Here is a 22,868-nt window from a genome sequence, read left to right on the forward strand (position 1 = left end):
ACATGCATTGTTGTCCTTTTGGTAAATCCCTGACTCAGTGCCACATTTTACATGCATTGTTGTCCTTTTGGTAAATCCCTGACTCAGTGTCACATGTTACATGCATTGTTGCCATTTTGGTAAATCCCTGACTCAGTGCCACATGTTACATGCATTGTTGCCATTTTGGTAAATCCCTGACTCAGTGTCACATGTTACATGCATTGTTGCCATTTTGGTAAATCCCTGACTCAGTGCCACATGTTACATGCATTGTTGCCATTTTGGTAAATCCCTGACTCAGTGTCACATATTACATGCATTCTTGCCCTTTTGGTAAATCCCGTACTCAGTGTTACATGTTACATGCATTGTTGCCCTTTTGGTAAATCCCTGACTCAGTGTCACATGTTACATGCATTGTTGCCCTTTTGGTAAATCCCTGACTCAGTGTTACATGTTACATGCATTGTTGTCCTTTTGGTAAATCCCTGACTCAGTGCCACATTTTACATGCATTGTTGCCATTTTGGTAAATCCCTGACTCAGTGTTACATGTTACATGCATTGTTGTCCTTTTGGTAAATCCCTGACTCAGTGTTACATGTTACATGCATTGTTGCCCTTTTGGTAAATCCCTGACTCAGTGTTACATGTTACATGCATTGTTGCCCTTTTGGTAAATCCCTGACTCAGTGTTACATGTTACATGCATTGTTGCCCTTTTGGTAAATCCCTGACTCAGTGTCACATGTTACATGCATTGTTGTCCTTTTGGTAAACCCCTAACTCAGTGTCACATGTTACATGCATTGTTGCCCTTTTGGTAAATCCCTGACTCAGTGTCACATGTTACATGCATTGTTGCCCTTTTGGTAAATCCCTGTCTCAGTGTTACATGTTACATGCATTGTTGTCCTTTTGGTAAATCCCTGACTAAGTGCCACATTTTACATGCATTGATGTCCTTTTGGTAAATCCCTGACTCAGTGCCACATGTTACATGCATTGTTGCCCTTTTGTTAAATCCCTGACTCAGTGCCACATGTTACATGCATTGTTGCCATTTTGGTAAATCCCTGACTCAGTGTTGCATATTACATGCATTGTTGCCCTTTTGGTAAATCCCTGACTCAGTGTCACATGTTGGATGCATTGTTGCCATTTTGGTAAATCCCTGACTCAGTGCCACATGTTACATGCATTGTTGTCCTTTTGGTAAATCCCTGACTCAGTGTTACGTGTTACATGCATTGTTGCCCTTTTGGTAAATCCCTGACTCAGTGCCACATGTTACATGCATTGTTGCCATTTTGGTAAATCCCTGACTCAGTGTTACATGTTACATGCATTCTTGCCCTTTTGGTAAATCTCTGACTCAGTGTCACATGTTACACGCATTGTTGTCCTTTTGGTAAATCCCTGACTCAGTGCCACATGTTGGATGCATTGTTGCCATTTTGGTAAATCCCTGACTCAGTGCCACATGTTACATGCATTGTTGTCCTTTTGGTAAATCCCTGACTCAGTGTCACATGTTACATGCATTGTTGCCATTTTGGTAAATCCCTGACTCAGTGCCACATGTTACATGCATTGTTGCCATTTTGGTAAATCCCTGACTCAGTGTCACATTTTACATGCATTGTTGTCCTTTTGGTAAATCTCTGACTCAGTGTCACATGTTACATGCATTGTTGCCTTTTTGGTAAATCTCCTACTCAGTGTTACATGTTACATGCATTCTTGCCCTTTTGGTAAATACCTGACTCAGTGTCACATGTTACATGCATTGTTGCCCTTTTGGTAAATCCCTGACTCAGTGTCACATTTTACATGCATTCTTGCCCTTTTGGTAAATCCCTAACTCAGTGTTACATGTTACATGCATTGTTGCCCTTTTGGTAAATCTCTGACTCAGTGTCACATGTTACATGCATTGTTGCCTTTTTGGTAAATCCCTGACTCAGTGTCACATGTTACATGCATTGTTGTCCTTTTGGTAAATCCCTGATTCAGTGTCACATGTTACATGCATTGTTGTCCTTTTGGTAAATCCCTGACTCAGTGTCACATGTTGGATGCATTGTTGCCGTTTTGGTAAATCCCTGACCCAGTGCCACATGTTACATGCATTGTTGCCATTTTGGTAAATCCCTGACTAAGTGCCACATTTTACATGCATTGATGTCCTTTTGGTAAATCCCTGACTCAGTGTCACATGTTACATGCATTGTTGCCATTTTGGTAAATCTCTGACTCAGTACCACATGTTACATGCATTGTTGTCATTTTGGTAAATCCCTGACTCAGTGCCACATGTTACATGCATTCATGCCCTTTTGGTAAATCTCTGACTCAGTGCCACATGTTACATGCATTGTTGTCCTTTTGGTAAATCCCTGACTCAGTGCCACATGTTACATGCATTGTTGCCCTTTTGGTAAATCTCTGACTCAGTGCCACATGTTACATGCATTGTTGCCCTTTTGGTAAATCCCTGACTCAGTGCCACATGTTACATGCATTGTTGCCCTTTTGTTAAATCCCTGACTCAGTGCCACATGTTACATGCATTGTTGCCATTTTGGTAAATCCCTGACTCAGTGTTACATATTACATGCATTGTTGCCCTTTTGGTAAATCCCTGACTCAGTGTCACATGTTGGATGCATTGTTGCCATTTTGGTAAATCCCTGACTCAGTGCCACATGTTACATGCATTGTTGTCCTTTTGGTAAATCCCCGACTCAGTGTTACGTGTTACATGCATTGTTGCCCTTTTGGTAAATCCCTGACTCAGTGCCACATGTTACATGCATTGTTGCCATTTTGGTAAATCCCTGACTCAGTGTTACATGTTACATGCATTCTTGCCCTTTTGGTAAATCTCTGACTCAGTGTCACATGTTACATGCATTGTTGTCCTTTTGGTAAATCCCTGACTCAGTGCCACATGTTGGATGCATTGTTGCCATTTTGGTAAATCCCTGACTCAGTGCCACATGTTACATGCATTGTTGTCCTTTTGGTAAATCCCTGACTCAGTGTCACATGTTACATGCATTGTTGCCATTTTGGTAAATCCCTGACTCAGTGCCACATGTTACATGCATTGTTGCCATTTTGGTAAATCCCTGACTCAGTGTCACATGTTACATGCATTGTTGCCATTTTGGTAAATCCCTGACTCAGTGCCACATGTTACATGCATTGTTGCCATTTTGGTAAATCCCTGACTCAGTGTCACATGTTACATGCATTCTTGCCCTTTTGGTAAATCCCGTACTCAGTGTTACATGTTACATGCATTGTTGTCCTTTTGGTAAATCCCTGACTCAGTGCCACATGTTGGATGCATTGTTGCCATTTTGGTAAATCCCTGACTCAGTGCCACATGTTACATGCATTGTTGTCCTTTTGGTAAATCCCTGACTCAGTGTCACATGTTACATGCATTGTTGCCATTTTGGTAAATCCCTGACTCAGTGCCACATGTTACATGCATTGTTGCCATTTTGGTAAATCCCTGACTCAGTGTCACATTTTACATGCATTGTTGTCCTTTTGGTAAATCTCTGACTCAGTGTCACATGTTACATGCATTGTTGCCTTTTTGGTAAATCTCCTACTCAGTGTTACATGTTACATGCATTCTTGCCCTTTTGGTAAATACCTGACTCAGTGTCACATGTTACATGCATTGTTGCCCTTTTGGTAAATCCCTGACTCAGTGTCACATTTTACATGCATTCTTGCCCTTTTGGTAAATCCCTAACTCAGTGTTACATGTTACATGCATTGTTGTCCTTTTGGTAAATCCCTGATTCAGTGTCACATGTTACATGCATTGTTGTCCTTTTGGTAAATCCCTGACTCAGTGTCACATGTTGGATGCATTGTTGCCGTTTTGGTAAATCCCTGACCCAGTGCCACATGTTACATGCATTGTTGCCATTTTGGTAAATCCCTGACTAAGTGCCACATTTTACATGCATTGATGTCCTTTTGGTAAATCCCTGACTCAGTGTCACATGTTACATGCATTGTTGCCATTTTGGTAAATCTCTGACTCAGTACCACATGTTACATGCATTGTTGTCATTTTGGTAAATCCCTGACTCAGTGCCACATGTTACATGCATTCATGCCCTTTTGGTAAATCTCTGACTCAGTGCCACATGTTACATGCATTGTTGTCCTTTTGGTAAATCCCTGACTCAGTGCCACATGTTACATGCATTGTTGCCCTTTTGGTAAATCTCTGACTCAGTGCCACATGTTACATGCATTGTTGCCCTTTTGGTAAATCCCTGACTCAGTGCCACATGTTACATGCATTGTTGCCCTTTTGTTAAATCCCTGACTCAGTGCCACATGTTACATGCATTGTTGCCATTTTGGTAAATCCCTGACTCAGTGTTACATATTACATGCATTGTTGCCCTTTTGGTAAATCCCTGACTCAGTGTCACATGTTGGATGCATTGTTGCCATTTTGGTAAATCCTTGACTCAGTGCCACATGTTACATGCATTGTTGTTCTTTTGGTAAATCCCCGACTCAGTGTTACGTGTTACATGCATTGTTGCCCTTTTGGTAAATCCCTGACTCAGTGCCACATGTTACATGCATTGTTGCCATTTTGGTAAATCCCTGACTCAGTGTTACATGTTACATGCATTCTTGCCCTTTTGGTAAATCTCTGACTCAGTGTCACATGTTACATGCATTGTTGTCCTTTTGGTAAATCCCTGACTCAGTGCCACATGTTGGATGCATTGTTGCCATTTTGGTAAATCCCTGACTCAGTGCCACATGTTACATGCATTGTTGTCCTTTTGGTAAATCCCTGACTCAGTGTCACATGTTACATGCATTGTTGCCATTTTGGTAAATCCCTGACTCAGTGCCACATGTTACATGCATTGTTGCCATTTTGGTAAATCCCTGACTCAGTGTCACATGTTACATGCATTGTTGCCATTTTGGTAAACCCCTGACTCAGTGCCACATGTTACATGCATTGTTGCCATTTTGGTAAATCCCTGACTCAGTGTCACATGTTACATGCATTCTTGCCCTTTTGGTAAATCCCGTACTCAGTGTTACATGTTACATGCATTGTTGTCCTTTTGGTAAATCCCTGACTCAGTGCCACATGTTACATGCATTGTTGCCATTTTGGTAAATCCCTGACTCAGTGTCACATGTTGGATGCATTGTTGCCATTTTGGTAAATCCCTGACTCAGTGCCACATGTTACATGCATTGTTGTCCTTTTGGTAAATCCCTGACTCAGTGTCACATGTTACATGCATTGTTGCCATTTTGGTAAATCCCTGACTCAGTGCCACATGTTACATGCATTGTTGCCATTTTGGTAAATCCCTGACTCAGTGTCACATTTTACATGCATTGTTGTCCTTTTGGTAAATCTCTGACTCAGTGTCACATGTTACATGCATTGTTGCCTTTTTGGTAAATCTCCTACTCAGTGTTACATGTTACATGCATTCTTGCCCTTTTGGTAAATACCTGACTCAGTGTCACATGTTACATGCATTGTTGCCCTTTTGGTAAATCCCTGACTCAGTGTCACATTTTACATGCATTCTTGCCCTTTTGGTAAATCCCTAACTCAGTGTTACATGTTACATGCATTGTTGCCCTTTTGGTAAATCTCTGACTCAGTGTCACATGTTACATGCATTGTTGCCTTTTTGGTAAATCCCTGACTCAGTGTCACATGTTACATGCATTGTTGTCCTTTTGGTAAATCCCTGACTCAGTGTCACATGTTACATGCATTGTTGTCCTTTTGGTAAATCTCTGACTCAGTGTCACATGTTACATGCATTGTTGCCTTTTTGGTAAATCCCTGACTCAGAGTCACATGTTACATGCATTGTTGCCATTTTGGTAAATCCCTGACTCAGTGCCACATGTTACATGCATTGTTGTCCTTTTGGTAAATCCCTGACTCAGTGTCACATGTTGGATGCATTGTTGCCGTTTTGGTAAATCCCTGACCCAGTGCCACATGTTACATGCATTGTTGCCATTTTGGTAAATCCCTGACTAAGTGCCACATTTTACATGCATTGATGTCCTTTTGGTAAATCCCTGACTCAGTGTCACATGTTACATGCATTGTTGCCATTTTGGTAAATCTCTGACTCAGTGCCACATGTTACATGCATTGTTGTCCTTTTGGTAAATCCCTGACTCAGTGCCACATGTTACATGCATTCATGCCCTTTTGGTAAATCTCTGACTCAGTGCCACATGTTACATGCATTGTTGTCCTTTTGGTAAATCCCTGACTCAGTGCCACATGTTACATGCATTGTTGCCCTTTTGGTAAATCTCTGACTCAGTGCCACATGTTACATGCATTGTTGCCCTTTTGGTAAATCCCTGACTCAGTGCCACATGTTACATGCATTGTTGCCCTTTTGTTAAATCCCTGACTCAGTGCCACATGTTACATGCATTGTTGCCATTTTGGTAAATCCCTGACTCAGTATTACATATTACATGCATTGTTGCCCTTTTGGTAAATCCCTGACTCAGTGTCACATGTTGGATGCATTGTTGCCATTTTGGTAAATCCCTGACTCAGTGCCACATGTTACATGCATTGTTGTCCTTTTGGTAAATCCCTGACTCAGTGTTACGCGTTACATGCATTGTTGCCCTTTTGGTAAATCCCTGACTCAGTGCCACATGTTACATGCATTGTTGCCATTTTGGTAAATCCCTGACTCAGTGTTACATGTTACATGCATTCTTGCCCTTTTGGTAAATCTCTGACTCAGTGTCACATGTTACATGCATTGTTGTCCTTTTGGTAAATCCCTGACTCAGTGCCACATGTTGGATGCATTGTTGCCATTTTGGTAAATCCCTGACTCAGTGCCACATGTTACATGCATTGTTGTCCTTTTGGTAAATCCCTGACTCAGTGTCACATGTTACATGCATTGTTGCCATTTTGGTAAATCCCTGACTCAGTGTCACATGTTGGATGCATTGTTGCCATTTTGGTAAATCCCTGACTCAGTGTTACATGTTACATGCATTGTTGTCCTTTTGGTAAATCCCTGACTCAGTGTTACATGTTACATGCATTGTTGCCCTTTTGGTAAATCCCTGACTCAGTGTTACATGTTACATGCATTGTTGCCCTTTTGGTAAATCCCTGACTCAGTATTATATGTTACATGCATTGTTGGCCTTTTGGTAAATCCCTGACTCAGTGTCACATGTTACATGCATTGTTGTCCTTTTGGTAAATCCCTGACTCAGTGTCACATGTTACATGCATTGTTGCCCTTTTGGTAAATCCCTGACTCAGTGTTACATGTTACATGCATTGTTGTCCTTTTGGTAAATCCCTGACTCAGTGTCACATGTTACATGCATTGTTGCTCTTTTGGTAAATCCCTGACTCAGTGTTACATGTTACATGCATTGTTGTCCTTTTGGTAAATCACTGACTCAGTGTCACATGTTACATGCATTGTTGCCCTTTTGTTAAATCCCTGACTCAGTGTTACGTGTTACATGCATTGTTGCCCTTTTGGTAAATCCCTGACTTAGTGTTACGTGTTTCATGCATTGTTGCCATTTTGGTAAATCCCTGACTCAGTTTCGCATGTTACATGCATTGTTGCCCTTTTGGTAAATCTCTGACTCAGTGCCACATGTTACATGCATTGTTGTCCTTTTGGTAAATCCCTGACTCAGTGCCACATGTTACATGCATTCATGCCCTTTTGGTAAATCTCTGACTCAGTGCCACATGTTACATGCATTGTTGCCCTTTTGGTAAATCCCTGACTCAGTGCCACATGTTACATGCATTGTTGCCCTTTTGTTAAATCCCTGACTCAGTGCCACATGTTACATGCATTGTTGCCATTTTGGTAAATCCCTGACTCAGTGTTACATATTACATGCATTGTTGTCCTTTTGGTAAATCCCTGACTCAGTGTCACATGTTGGATGCATTGTTGCCATTTTGGTAAATCCCTGACTCAGTGCCACATGTTACATGCATTGTTGTCCTTTTGGTAAATCCCTGACTCAGTGTTACGTGTTACATGCATTGTTGCCCTTTTGGTAAATCCCTGACTCAGTGCCACATGTTACATGCATTGTTGCCATTTTGGTAAATCCCTGACTCAGTGTTACATGTTACATGCATTCTTGCCCTTTTGGTAAATCTCTGACTCAGTGTCACATGTTACATGCATTGTTGTCCTTTTGGTAAATCCCTGACTCAGTGCCACATGTTGGATGCATTGTTGCCATTTTGGTAAATCCCTGACTCAGTGCCACATGTTACATGCATTGTTGTCCTTTTGGTAAATCCCTGACTCAATGTCACATGTTACATGCATTGTTGCCCTTTTGGTAAATCCCTGACTCAGTGTCACATTTTACATGCATTCTTGCCCTTTTGGTAAATCCCTAACTCAGTGTTACATGTTACATGCATTGTTGCCCTTTTGGTAAATCTCTGACTCAGTGTCACATGTTACATGCATTGTTGCCTTTTTGGTAAATCCCTGACTCAGTGTCACATGTTACATGCATTGTTGTCCTTTTGGTAAATCCCTGACTCAGTGTCACATGTTACATGCATTGTTGTCCTTTTGGTAAATCTCTGACTCAGTGTCACATGTTACATGCATTGTTGCTTTTTTGGTAAATCCCTGACTCAGAGTCACATGTTACATGCATTGTTGCCATTTTGGTAAATCCCTGACTCAGTGCCACATGTTACATGCATTGTTGTCCTTTTGGTAAATTCCTGACTCAGTGTCACATGTTGGATGCATTGTTGCCGTTTTGGTAAATCCCTGACCCAGTGCCACATGTTACATGCATTGTTGCCATTTTGGTAAATCTCTGACTCAGTGTCACATGTTACATGCATTGTTGTCCTTTTGGTAAATCCCTGACTCAGTGCCACATGTTGGATGCATTGTTGCCATTTTGGTAAATCCCTGACTCAGTGCCACATGTTACATGCATTGTTGTCCTTTTGGTAAATCCCTGACTCAGTGTCACATGTTACATGCATTGTTGCCATTTTGGTAAATCCCTGACTCAGTGTCACATGTTGGATGCATTGTTGCCATTTTGGTAAATCCCTGACTCAGTGTTACATGTTACATGCATTGTTGTCCTTTTGGTAAATCCCTGACTCAGTGTTACATGTTACATGCATTGTTGCCCTTTTGGTAAATCCCTGACTCAGTGTTACATGTTACATGCATTGTTGCCCTTTTGGTAAATCCCTGACTCAGTATTATATGTTACATGCATTGTTGGCCTTTTGGTAAATCCCTGACTCAGTGTCACATGTTACATGCATTGTTGTCCTTTTGGTAAATCCCTGACTCAGTGTCACATGTTACATGCATTGTTGCCCTTTTGGTAAATCCCTGACTCAGTGTTACATGTTACATGCATTGTTGTCCTTTTGGTAAATCCCTGACTCAGTGTCACATGTTACATGCATTGTTGCTCTTTTGGTAAATCCCTGACTCAGTGTTACATGTTACATGCATTGTTGTCCTTTTGGTAAATCCCTGACTCAGTGTCACATGTTACATGCATTGTTGCCCTTTTGTTAAATCCCTGACTCAGTGTTACGTGTTACATGCATTGTTGCCCTTTTGGTAAATCCCTGACTCAGTGTTACGTGTTTCATGCATTGTTGCCATTTTGGTAAATCCCTGACTCAGTTTCGCATGTTACATGCATTGTTGCCCTTTTGGTAAATCCCTGACTCAGTGTTACATGTTACATGCATTCCTGCCCTTTTGGTAAATCTCTGACTCAGTGCCACATGTTACATGCATTGTTGTCCTTTTGGTAAATCCCTGACTCAGTGCCACATGTTACATGCATTCATGCCCTTTTGGTAAATCTCTGACTCAGTGCCACATGTTACATGCATTGTTGCCCTTTTGGTAAATCCCTGACTCAGTGCCACATGTTACATGCATTGTTGCCCTTTTGTTAAATCCCTGACTCAGTGCCACATGTTACATGCATTGTTGCCATTTTGGTAAATCCCTGACTCAGTGTTACATATTACATGCATTGTTGTCCTTTTGGTAAATCCCTGACTCAGTGTCACATGTTGGATGCATTGTTGCCATTTTGGTAAATCCCTGACTCAGTGCCACATGTTACATGCATTGTTGTCCTTTTGGTAAATCCCTGACTCAGTGTTACGTGTTACATGCATTGTTGCCCTTTTGGTAAATCCCTGACTCAGTGCCACATGTTACATGCATTGTTGCCATTTTGGTAAATCCCTGACTCAGTGTTACATGTTACATGCATTCTTGCCCTTTTGGTAAATCCCTGACTCAGTGTCACATGTTACATGCATTGTTGTCCTTTTGGTAAATCTCTGACTCAGTGTCACATGTTACATGCATTGTTGCCTTTTTGGTAAATCCCTGACTCAGAGTCACATGTTACATGCATTGTTGCCATTTTGGTAAATCCCTGACTCAGTGCCACATGTTACATGCATTGTTGTCCTTTTGGTAAATTCCTGACTCAGTGTCACATGTTGGATGCATTGTTGCCGTTTTGGTAAATCCCTGACCCAGTGCCACATGTTACATGCATTGTTGCCATTTTGGTAAATCCCTGACTAAGTGCCACATTTTACATGCATTTATGTCCTTTTGGTAAATCCCTGACTCAGTGTCACATGTTACATGCATTGTTGCCATTTTGGTAAATCTCTGACTCAGTGCCACATGTTACATGCATTGTTGTCCTTTTGGTAAATCCCTGACTCAGTGCCACATGTTACATGCATTCATGCCCTTTTGGTAAATCTCTGACTCAGTGCCACATGTTACATGCATTGTTGCCCTTTTGGTAAATCTCTGACTCAGTGCCACATGTTACATACATTGTTGCCCTTTTGGTAAATCCCTGACTCAGTGCCACATGTTACATGCATTGTTGCCCTTTTGTTAAATCCCTGACTCAGTGCCACATGTTACATGCATTGTTGCCCTTTTGGTAAATCCCTGACTCAGTGTCACATTTTACATGCATTGTTGCCATTTTGGTAAATCCCTGACTCAGTGTTACATGTTACATGCATTGTTGCCATTTTGGTAAATCTCTGACTCAGTGCCACATGTTACATGCATTGTTGTCCTTTTGGTAAATCCCTGACTCAGTGTCACATATTACATGCATTGTTGTCCTTTTGGTAAATCTCTGACTCAGTGTCACATGTTACATGCATTGTTGCCTTTTTGGTAAATCTCCTACTCAGTGTTACATGTTACATGCATTCTTGCCCTTTTGGTAAATACCTGACTCAGTGTAACATGTTACATGCATTGTTGCCCTTTTGGTAAATCCCTGACTCAGTGTCACATTTTACATGCATTCTTGCCCTTTTGGTAAATCCCTAACTCAGTGTTACATGTTACATGCATTGTTGCCCTTTTGGTAAATCTCTGACTCAGTGTCACATGTTACATGCATTGTTGCCTTTTTGGTAAATCCCTGACTCAGTGTCACATGTTACATGCATTGTTGTCCTTTTGGTAAATCCCTGACTCAGTGTCACATGTTACATGCATTGTTGTCCTTTTGGTAAATCTCTGACTCAGTGTCACATGTTACATGCATTGTTGCCTTTTTGGTAAATCCCTGACTCAGAGTCACATGTTACATGCATTGTTGCCATTTTGGTAAATCCCTGACTCAGTGCCACATGTTACATGCATTGTTGTCCTTTTGGTAAATCCCTGACTCAGTGTCACATGTTGGATGCATTGTTGCCGTTTTGGTAAATCCCTGACCCAGTGCCACATGTTACATGCATTGTTGCCATTTTGGTAAATCCCTGACTAAGTGCCACATTTTACATGCATTGATGTCCTTTTGGTAAATCCCTGACTCAGTGTCACATGTTACATGCATTGTTGCCATTTTGGTAAATCTCTGACTCAGTGCCACATGTTACATGCATTGTTGTCCTTTTGGTAAATCCCTGACTCAGTGCCACATGTTACATGCATTCATGCCCTTTTGGTAAATCTCTGACTCAGTGCCACATGTTACATGCATTGTTGTCCTTTTGGTAAATCCCTGACTCAGTGCCACATGTTACATGCATTGTTGCCCTTTTGGTAAATCTCTGACTCACATGTTGGATGCATTGTTGCCATTTTGGTAAATGCCTGACTCAGTGCCACATGTTACATGCATTGTTGTCCTTTTGGTAAATCCCTGACTCAGTGTTACGTGTTACATGCATTGTTGCCCTTTTGGTAAATCCCTGACTCAGTGCCACATGTTACATGCATTGTTGCCATTTTGGTAAATCCCTGACTCAGTGTTACATGTTACATGCATTCTTGCCCTTTTGGTAAATCTCTGACTCAGTGTCACATGTTACATGCATTGTTGTCCTTTTGGTAAATCCCTGACTCAGTGCCACATGTTGGATGCATTGTTGCCATTTTGGTAAATCCCTGACTCAGTGCCACATGTTACATGCATTGTTGTCCTTTTGGTAAATCCCTGACTCAGTGTCACATGTTACATGCATTGTTGCCATTTTGGTAAATCCCTGACTCAGTGCCACATGTTACATGCATTGTTGCCATTTTGGTAAATCCCTGACTCAGTGCCACATGTTACATGCATTGTTGTCCTTTTGGTAAATCCCTGACTCAGTGTCACATGTTACATGCATTGTTGCCATTTTGGTAAATCCCTGACTCAGTGCCACATGTTACATGCATTGTTGCCATTTTGGTAAATCCCTGACTCAGTGTCACATGTTACATGCATTGTTGCCATTTTGGTAAATCCCTGACTCAGTGCCACATGTTACATGCATTGTTGCCATTTTGGTAAATCCCTGACTCAGTGTCACATGTTACATGCATTCTTGCCCTTTTGGTAAATCCCGTACTCAGTGTTACATGTTACATGTATTGTTGCCCTTTTGGTAAATCCCTGACTCAGTGTCATATGTTACATGCATTGTTGCCCTTTTGGTAAATCCCTGACTCAGTGTTACATGTTACATGCATTGTTGTCCTTTTGGTAAATCCCTGACTCAGTGCCACATTTTACATGCATTGTTGCCATTTTGGTAAATCCCTGACTCAGTGTTACATGTTACATGCATTGTTGTCCTTTTGGTAAATCCCTGACTCAGTGTTACATGTTACATGCATTGTTGCCCTTTTGGTAAATCCCTGACTCAGTGTTACATGTTACATGCATTGTTGCCCTTTTGTTAAATCCCTGACTCAGTGTTACGTGTTACATGCATTGTTGCCCTTTTGGTAAATCCCTGACTCAGTGTTACGTGTTTCATGCATTGTTGCCCTTTTGGTAAATCCCTGACTCAGTGTCACATGTTACATGCATTGTTGCCCTTTTGTTAAATCCCTGACTCAGTGTTACGTGTTACATGCATTGTTGCCCTTTTGGTAAATCCCTGACTCAGTGTTACGTGTTTCATGCATTGTTGCCCTTTTGGTAAATCCCTGACTCAGTGTTACATGTTACATGCATTGTTGCCCTTTTGGTAAATCCCTGACTCAGTGTTACATGTTACATGCATTGTTGCCCTTTTGGTAAATCCCTGACTCAGTGTTACATGTTACATGCATTGTTGCCCTTTTGGTAAATCAGAGACTCAGTGCCACATGTTACATGCATTGTTGCCATTTTGGTAAATCCCTAACTCAGTGTTACATGTTACATGCATTGTTGCCATTTTGGTAAATCTCTGACTCAGTGCCACATGTTACATGCATTGTTGCCCTTTTGGTAAATCCCTGACTCAGTGTCACATTTTACATGCATTGTTGCCATTTTGGTAAATCCCTGACTCAGTGTTACATGTTACATGCATTGTTGCCATTTTGGTAAATCTCTGACTCAGTGCCACATGTTACATGCATTGTTGCCCTTTTGGTAAATCCCTGACTCAGTGTCACATTTTACATGCATTGTTGCCCTTTTGGTAAATCCCTGACTCAGTGTCACATTTTACATGCATTCTTGCCCTTTTGGTAAATCCCTAACTCAGTGTTACATGTTACATGCATTGTTGTCCTTTTGGTAAATCCCTGACTCAGTGCCACATTTTACATGCATTGTTGCCATTTTGGTAAATCCCTGACTCAGTGTTACATGTTACATGCATTGTTGTCCTTTTGGTAAATCCCTGACTCAGTGTTACATGTTACATGCATTGTTGCCCTTTTGGTAAATCCCTGACTCAGTGTTACATGTTACATGCATTGTTGCCCTTTTGGTAAATCCCTGACTCAGTGTTACATGTTACATGCATTGTTGGCCTTTTGGTAAATCCATGACTCAGTGTCACATGTTACATGCATTGTTGTCCTTTTGGTAAATCCCTGACTCAGTGTCACATGTTACATGCATTGTTGCCCTTTTGGTAAATCCCTGACTCAGTGTTACATGTTACATGCATTGTTCTCCTTTTGGTAAATCCCTGACTCAGTGTCACATGTTACATGCATTGTTGCTCTTTTGGTAAATCCCTGACTCAGTGTTACATGTTACATGCATTGTTGTCCTTTTGGTAAATCCCTGACTCAGTGTCACATGTTACATGCATTGTTGCCCTTTTGTTAAATCCCTGACTCAGTGTTACGTGTTACATGCATTGTTGCCCTTTTGGTAAATCCCTGACTCAGTGTTACGTGTTTCATGCATTGTTGCCCTTTTGGTAAATCCCTGACTCAGTGTCACATGTTACATGCATTGTTGCCATTTTGTTAAATCCCTGACTCAGTGTTACGTGTTACATGCATTGTTGCCCTTTTGGTAAATCCCTGACTCAGTGTTACGTGTTTCATGCATTGTTGCCCTTTTGGTAAATCCCTGACTCAGTGTTACATGTTACATGCATTGTTGCCCTTTTGGTAAATCCCTGACTCAGTGTTACATGTTACATGCATTGTTGCCCTTTTGATAAATCCCTGACTCAGTGTTACATGTTACATGCATTGTTGCCCTTTTGGTAAATCAGAGACTCAGTGCCACATGTTACATGCATTGTTGCCATTTTGGTAAATCCCTAACTCAGTGTTACATGTTACATGCATTGTTGCCATTTTGGTAAATCTCTGACTCAGTGCCACATGTTACATGCATTGTTGCCCTTTTGGTAAATCCCTGACTCAGTGTCACATTTTACATGCATTGTTGCCATTTTGGTAAATCCCTGACTCAGTGTTACATGTTACATGCATTGTTGCCATTTTGGTAAATCTCTGACTCAGTGCCACATGTTACATGCATTGTTGCCCTTTTGGTAAATCCCTGACTCAGTGTCACATTTTACATGCATTGTTGTCCTTTTGGTAAATCTCTGACTCAGTGTCACATGTTACATGCATTGTTGCCTTTTTGGTAAATCCCTGACTCAGTGTTACATGTTACATGCATTCTTGCCCTTTTGGTAAATACCTGACTCAGTGTCACATGTTACATGCATTGTTGCCCTTTTGGTAAATCCCTGACTCAGTGTCACATTTTACATGCATTCTTGCCCTTTTGGTAAATCCCTAACTCAGTGTCATATGTTACATGCATTGTTGCCCTTTTGGTAAATCCCTGACTCAGTGTTACATGTTACATGCATTGTTGTCCTTTTGGTAAATCCCTGACTCAGTGCCACATTTTACATGCATTGTTGCCATTTTGGTAAATCCCTGACTCAGTGTTACATGTTACATGCATTGTTGTCCTTTTGGTAAATCCCTGACTCAGTGTTACATGTTACATGCATTGTTGCCCTTTTGGTAAATCCCTGACTCAGTGTTACATGTTACATGCATTGTTGGCCTTTTGGTAAATCCCTGACTCAGTGTCACATGTTACATGCATTGTTGTCCTTTTGGTAAATCCCTGACTCAGTGTCACATGTTACATGCATTGTTGCCCTTTTGGTAAATCCCTGACTCAGTGTTACATGTTACATGCATTGTTGTCCTTTTGGTAAATCCCTGACTCAGTGTCACATGTTACATGCATTGTTGCTCTTTTGGTAAATCCCTGACTCAGTGTCACATGTTACATGCATTGTTGCCCTTTTGTTAAATCCCTGACTCAGTGTTACGTGTTACATGCATTGTTGCCCTTTTGGTAAATCCCTGACTCAGTGTTACGTGTTTCATGCATTGTTGCCCTTTTGGTAAATCCCTGACTCAGTGTTACATGTTACATGCATTGTTGCCCTTTTGGTAAATCCCTGACTCAGTGTTACATGTTACATGCATTGTTGCCCTTTTGGTAAATCCCTGACTCAGTGTTACATGTTACATGCATTGTTGCCCTTTTGGTAAATCAGAGACTCAGTGCCACATGTTACATGCATTGTTGCCATTTTGGTAAATCCCTAACTCAGTGTTACATGTTACATGCATTGTTGCCATTTTGGTAAATCTCTGACTCAGTGCCACATGTTACATGCATTGTTGCCCTTTTGGTAAATCCCTGACTCAGTGTCACATTTTACATGCATTGTTGCCATTTTGGTAAATCCCTGACTCAGTGTTACATGTTACATGCATTGTTGCCATTTTGGTAAATCTCTGACTCAGTGCCACATGTTACATGCATTGTTGCCCTTTTGGTAAATCCCTGACTCAGTGTCACATTTTACATGCATTGTTGCCCTTTTGGTAAATCCCTGACTCAGTGTCACATTTTACATGCATTCTTGCCCTTTTGGTAAATCCCTAACTCAGTGTTACATGTTACATGCATTGTTGTCCTTTTGGTAAATCCCTGACTCAGTGTCACATTTTACATGCATTGTTGCCATTTTGGTAAATCCCTGACTCAGTGTTACATGTTACATGCATTGTTGCCATTTTGGTAAATCTCTGACTCAGTGCCACATGTTACATGCATTGTTGCCCTTTTGGTAAATCCCTGACTCAGTGTCACATTTTACATGCATTGTTGTCCTTTTGGTAAATCTCTGACTCAGTGTCACATGTTACATGCATTGTTGCCTTTTTGGTAAATCCCTGACTCAGTGTTACATGTTACATGCATTCTTGCCCTTTTGGTAAATACCTGACTCAGTGTCACATGTTACATGCATTGTTGCCCTTTTGGTAAATCCCTGACTCAGTGTCACATTTTACATGCATTCTTGCCCTTTTGGTAAATCCCTAACTCAGTGTCATATGTTACATGCATTGTTGCCCTTTTGGTAAATCCCTGACTCAGTGTTACATGTTACATGCATTGTTGTCCTTTTGGTAAATCCCTGACTCAGTGCCACATTTTACATGCATTGTTGCCATTTTGGTAAATCCCTGACTCAGTGTTACATGTTACATGCATTGTTGTCCTTTTGGTAAATCCCTGACTCAGTGTTACATGTTACATGCATTGTTGCCCTTTTGGTAAATCCCTGACTCAGTGTTACATGTTACATGCATTGTTGCCCTTTTGGTAAATCCCTGACTCAGTGTTACATGTTACATGCATTGTTGGCCTTTTGGTAAATCCCTGACTCAGTGTCACATGTTACATGCATTGTTGTCCTTTTGGTAAATCCCTGACTCAGTGTCACATGTTACATGCATTGTTGCCCTTTTGGTAAATCCCTGACTCAGTGTTACATGTTACATGCATTGTTGTCCTTTTGGTAAATCCCTGACTCAGTGTCACATGTTACATGCATTGTTGCTCTTTTGGTAAATCCCTGACTCAGTGTCACATGTTACATGCATTGTTGCCCTTTTGTTAAATCCCTGACTCAGTGTTACGTGTTACATGCATTGTTGCCCTTTTGGTAAATCCCTGACTCAGTGTTACGTGTTTCATGCATTGTTGCCCTTTTGGTAAATCCCTGACTCAGTGTTACATGTTACATGCATTGTTGCCCTTTTGGTAAATCCCTGACTCAGTGTTACATGTTACATGCATTGTTGCCCTTTTGGTAAATCCCTGACTCAGTGTTACATGTTACATGCATTGTTGCCCTTTTGGTAAATCAGAGACTCAGTGCCACATGTTACATGCATTGTTGCCATTTTGGTAAATCCCTAACTCAGTGTTACATGTTACATGCATTGTTGCCATTTTGGTAAATCTCTGACTCAGTGCCACATGTTACATGCATTGTTGCCCTTTTGGTAAATCCCTGACTCAGTGTCACATTTTACATGCATTGTTGCCATTTTGGTAAATCCCTGACTCAGTGTTACATGTTACATGCATTGTTGCCATTTTGGTAAATCTCTGACTCAGTGCCACATGTTACATGCATTGTTGCCCTTTTGGTAAATCCCTGACTCAGTGTCACATTTTACATGCATTGTTGCCCTTTTGGTAAATCCCTGACTCAGTGTCACATTTTACATGCATTCTTGCCCTTTTGGTAAATCCCTAACTCAGTGTTACATGTTACATGCATTGTTGTCCTTTTGGTAAATCCCTGACTCAGTGCCACATTTTACATGCATTGTTGCCATTTTGGTAAATCCCTGACTCAGTGTTACATGTTACATGCATTGTTGTCCTTTTGGTAAATCCCTGACTCAGTGTTACATGTTACATGCATTGTTGCCCTTTTGGTAAATCCCTGACTCAGTGTTACATGTTACATGCATTGTTGCCCTTTTGGTAAATCCCTGACTCAGTGTTACATGTTACATGCATTGTTGCCCTTTTGGTAAATCCCTGACTCAGTGTTACATGTTACATGCATTGTTGCCCTTTTGGTAAATCCCTGACTCAGTGTTACATGTTACATGCATTGTTGCCCTTTTGGTAAATCAGAGACTCAGTGCCACATGTTACATGCATTGTTGCCATTTTGGTAAATCCCTAACTCAGTGTTACATGTTACATGCATTGTTGCCATTTTGGTAAATCTCTGACTCAGTGCCACATGTTACATGCATTGTTGCCCTTTTGGTAAATCCCTGACTCAGTGTCACATTTTACATGCATTGTTGCCATTTTGGTAAATCCCTGACTCAGTGTTACATGTTACATGCATTGTTGCCATTTTGGTAAATCTCTGACTCAGTGTCACATGTTACATGCATTGTTGCCCTTTTGGTAAATCCCTGACTCAGTGTCACATTTTAATGCATTGTTGCCCTTTTGGTAAATCCCTGACTCAGTGTCACATTTTACATGCATTCTTGCCCTTTTGGTAAATCCCTGACTCAGTGTTACATGTTACATGCATTGTTGGCCTTTTAGTAAATCCCTGACTCAGTGTCACATGTTACATGCATTGTTGTCCTTTTGGTAAATCCCTGACTCAGTGTTACATGTTACATGCATTGTTGTCCTTTTGGTAAATCCCTGACTCAGTGTTACATGTTACGTGCATTGTTCTCCTTTTGGTAAATCCCTGACTCAGTGTCACATGTTACATGCATTGTTGCTCTTTTGGTAAATCCCTGACTCAGTGTTACATGTTACATGCATTGTTGTCCTTTTGGTAAATCCCTGACTCAGTGTTACATGTTACGTGCATTGTTCTCCTTTTGGTAAATCCCTGACTCAGTGTTACATGTTACATGCATTGTTGCCCTTTTGGTAAATCCCTGACTCAGTGTTACATGTTACATGCATTGTTGCCCTTTTGGTAAATCCCTGACTCAGTGTTACATGTTACATGCATTGTTGCCCTTTTGGTAAATCCCTGACTCAGTGTTACATGTTACATGCATTGTTGCCCTTTTGGTAAATCCCTGACTCAGTGTTACATGTTACATGCATTGTTGCCCTTTTGGTAAATCAGAGACTCAGTGCCACATGTTACATGCATTGTTGCCATTTTGGTAAATCCCTAACTCAGTGTTACATGTTACATGCATTGTTGCCATTTTGGTAAATCTCTGACTCAGTGCCACATGTTACATGCATTGTTGCCCTTTTGGTAAATCCCTGACTCAGTGTCACATTTTACATGCATTGTTGCCATTTTGGTAAATCCCTGACTCAGTGCCACATGTTACATGCATTGTTGCCATTTTGGTAAATCCCTAACTCAGTGTTACATGTTACATGCATTGTTGCCATTTTGGTAAATCTCTGACTCAGTGCCACATGTTACATGCATTGTTGCCCTTTTGGTAAATCCCTGACTCAGTGTCACATTTTACATGCATTGTTGCCATTTTGGTAAATCCCTGACTCAGTGTTACATGTTACATGCATTGTTGCCATTTTGGTAAATCTCTGACTCAGTGTCACATGTTACATGCATTGTTGCCCTTTTGGTAAATCCCTGACTCAGTGTCACATTTTAATGCATTGTTGCCCTTTTGGTAAATCCCTGACTCAGTGTCACATTTTACATGCATTCTTGCCCTTTTGGTAAATCCCTGACTCAGTGTTACATGTTACATGCATTGTTGGCCTTTTAGTAAATCCCTGACTCAGTGTCACATGTTACATGCATTGTTGTCCTTTTGGTAAATCCCTGACTCAGTGTTACATGTTACATGCATTGTTGTCCTTTTGGTAAATCCCTGACTCAGTGTTACATGTTACGTGCATTGTTCTCCTTTTGGTAAATCCCTGACTCAGTGTCACATGTTACATGCATTGTTGCTCTTTTGGTAAATCCCTGACTCAGTGTTACATGTTACATGCATTGTTGTCCTTTTGGTAAATCCCTGACTCAGTGTCACATGTTACATGCATTGTTGCCCTTTTGTTAAATCCCTGACTCAGTGTTACGTGTTACATGCATTGTTGCCCTTTTGGTAAATCCCTGACTCAGTGTTACATGTTACATGCATTGTTCTCCTTTTGGTAAATCCCTGACTCAGTGTCACATGTTACATGCATTGTTGCTCTTGTGGTAAATCCCTGACTCAGTGTTACATGTTACATGCATTGTTGTCCTTTTGGTAAATCCCTGACTCAGTGTCACATGTTACATGCATTGTTGCCCTTTTGTTAAATCCCTGACTCAGTGTTACGTGTTACATGCATTGTTGCCCTTTTGGTAAATCCCTGACTCAGTGTTACGTGTTTCATGCATTGTTGCCCTTTTGGTAAATCCCTGACTCAGTGTCACATGTTACATGCATTGTTGCCATTTTGTTAAATCCCTGACTCAGTGTTACGTGTTACATGCATTGTTGCCCTTTTGGTAAATCCCTGACTCAGTGTTACGTGTTTCATGCATTGTTGCCCTTTTGGTAAATCCCTGACTCAGTGTTACATGTTACATGCATTGTTGCCCTTTTGGTAAATCCCTGACTCAGTGTTACATGTTACATGCATTGTTGCCCTTTTGATAAATCCCTGACTCAGTGTTACATGTTACATGCATTGTTGCCCTTTTGGTAAATCAGAGACTCAGTGCCACATGTTACATGCATTGTTGCCATTTTGGTAAATCCCTAACTCAGTGTTACATGTTACATGCATTGTTGCCATTTTGGTAAATCTCTGACTCAGTGCCACATGTTACATGCATTGTTGCCCTTTTGGTAAATCCCTGACTCAGTGTCACATTTTACATGCATTGTTGCCATTTTGGTAAATCCCTGACTCAGTGTTACATGTTACATGCATTGTTGCCATTTTGGTAAATCTCTGACTCAGTGCCACATGTTACATGCATTGTTGCCCTTTTGGTAAATCCCTGACTCAGTGTCACATTTTACATGCATTGTTGTCCTTTTGGTAAATCTCTGACTCAGTGTCACATGTTACATGCATTGTTGCCTTTTTGGTAAATCCCTGACTCAGTGTTACATGTTACATGCATTCTTGCCCTTTTGGTAATTACCTGACTCAGTGTCACATGTTACATGCATTGTTGCCATTTTGGTAAATCCCTGACTCAGTGTTACATGTTACATGCATTGTTGCCATTTTGGTAAATCTCTGACTCAGTGTCACATGTTACATGCATTGTTGCCCTTTTGGTAAATCCCTGACTCAGTGTCACATTTTAATGCATTGTTGCCCTTTTGGTAAATCCCTGACTCAGTGTCACATTTTACATGCATTCTTGCCCTTTTGGTAAATCCCTGACTCAGTGTTACATGTTACATGCATTGTTGGCCTTTTAGTAAATCCCTGACTCAGTGTCACATGTTACATGCATTGTTGTCCTTTTGGTAAATCCCTGACTCAGTGTTACATGTTACATGCATTGTTGTCCTTTTGGTAAATCCCTGACTCAGTGTTACATGTTACGTGCATTGTTCTCCTTTTGGTAAAACCCTGACTCAGTGTCACATGTTACATGCATTGTTGCTCTTTTGGTAAATCCCTGACTCAGTGTTACATGTTACATGCATTGTTGTCCTTTTGGTAAATCCCTGACTCAGTGTCACATGTTACATGCATTGTTGCCCTTTTGTTAAATCCCTGACTCAGTGTTACGTGTTACATGCATTGTTGCCCTTTTGGTAAATCCCTGACTCAGTGTTACATGTTACATGCATTGTTCTCCTTTTGGTAAATCCCTGACTCAGTGTCACATGTTACATGCATTGTTGCTCTTGTGGTAAATCCCTGACTCAGTGTTACATGTTACATGCATTGTTGTCCTTTTGGTAAATCCCTGACTCAGTGTCACATGTTACATGCATTGTTGCCCTTTTGTTAAATCCCTGACTCAGTGTTACGTGTTACATGCATTGTTGCCCTTTTGGTAAATCCCTGACTCAGTGTTACGTGTTTCATGCATTGTTGCCCTTTTGGTAAATCCCTGACTCAGTGTCACATGTTACATGCATTGTTGCCATTTTGTTAAATCCCTGACTCAGTGTTACGTGTTACATGCATTGTTGCCCTTTTGGTAAATCCCTGACTCAGTGTTA

This window comes from Saccoglossus kowalevskii, chromosome 12 (assembly GCF_978046115.1).
Source record: "Saccoglossus kowalevskii chromosome 12, keSacKowa6.1, whole genome shotgun sequence".
Taxonomy (NCBI): Eukaryota; Metazoa; Hemichordata; class Enteropneusta; family Harrimaniidae; genus Saccoglossus; species Saccoglossus kowalevskii.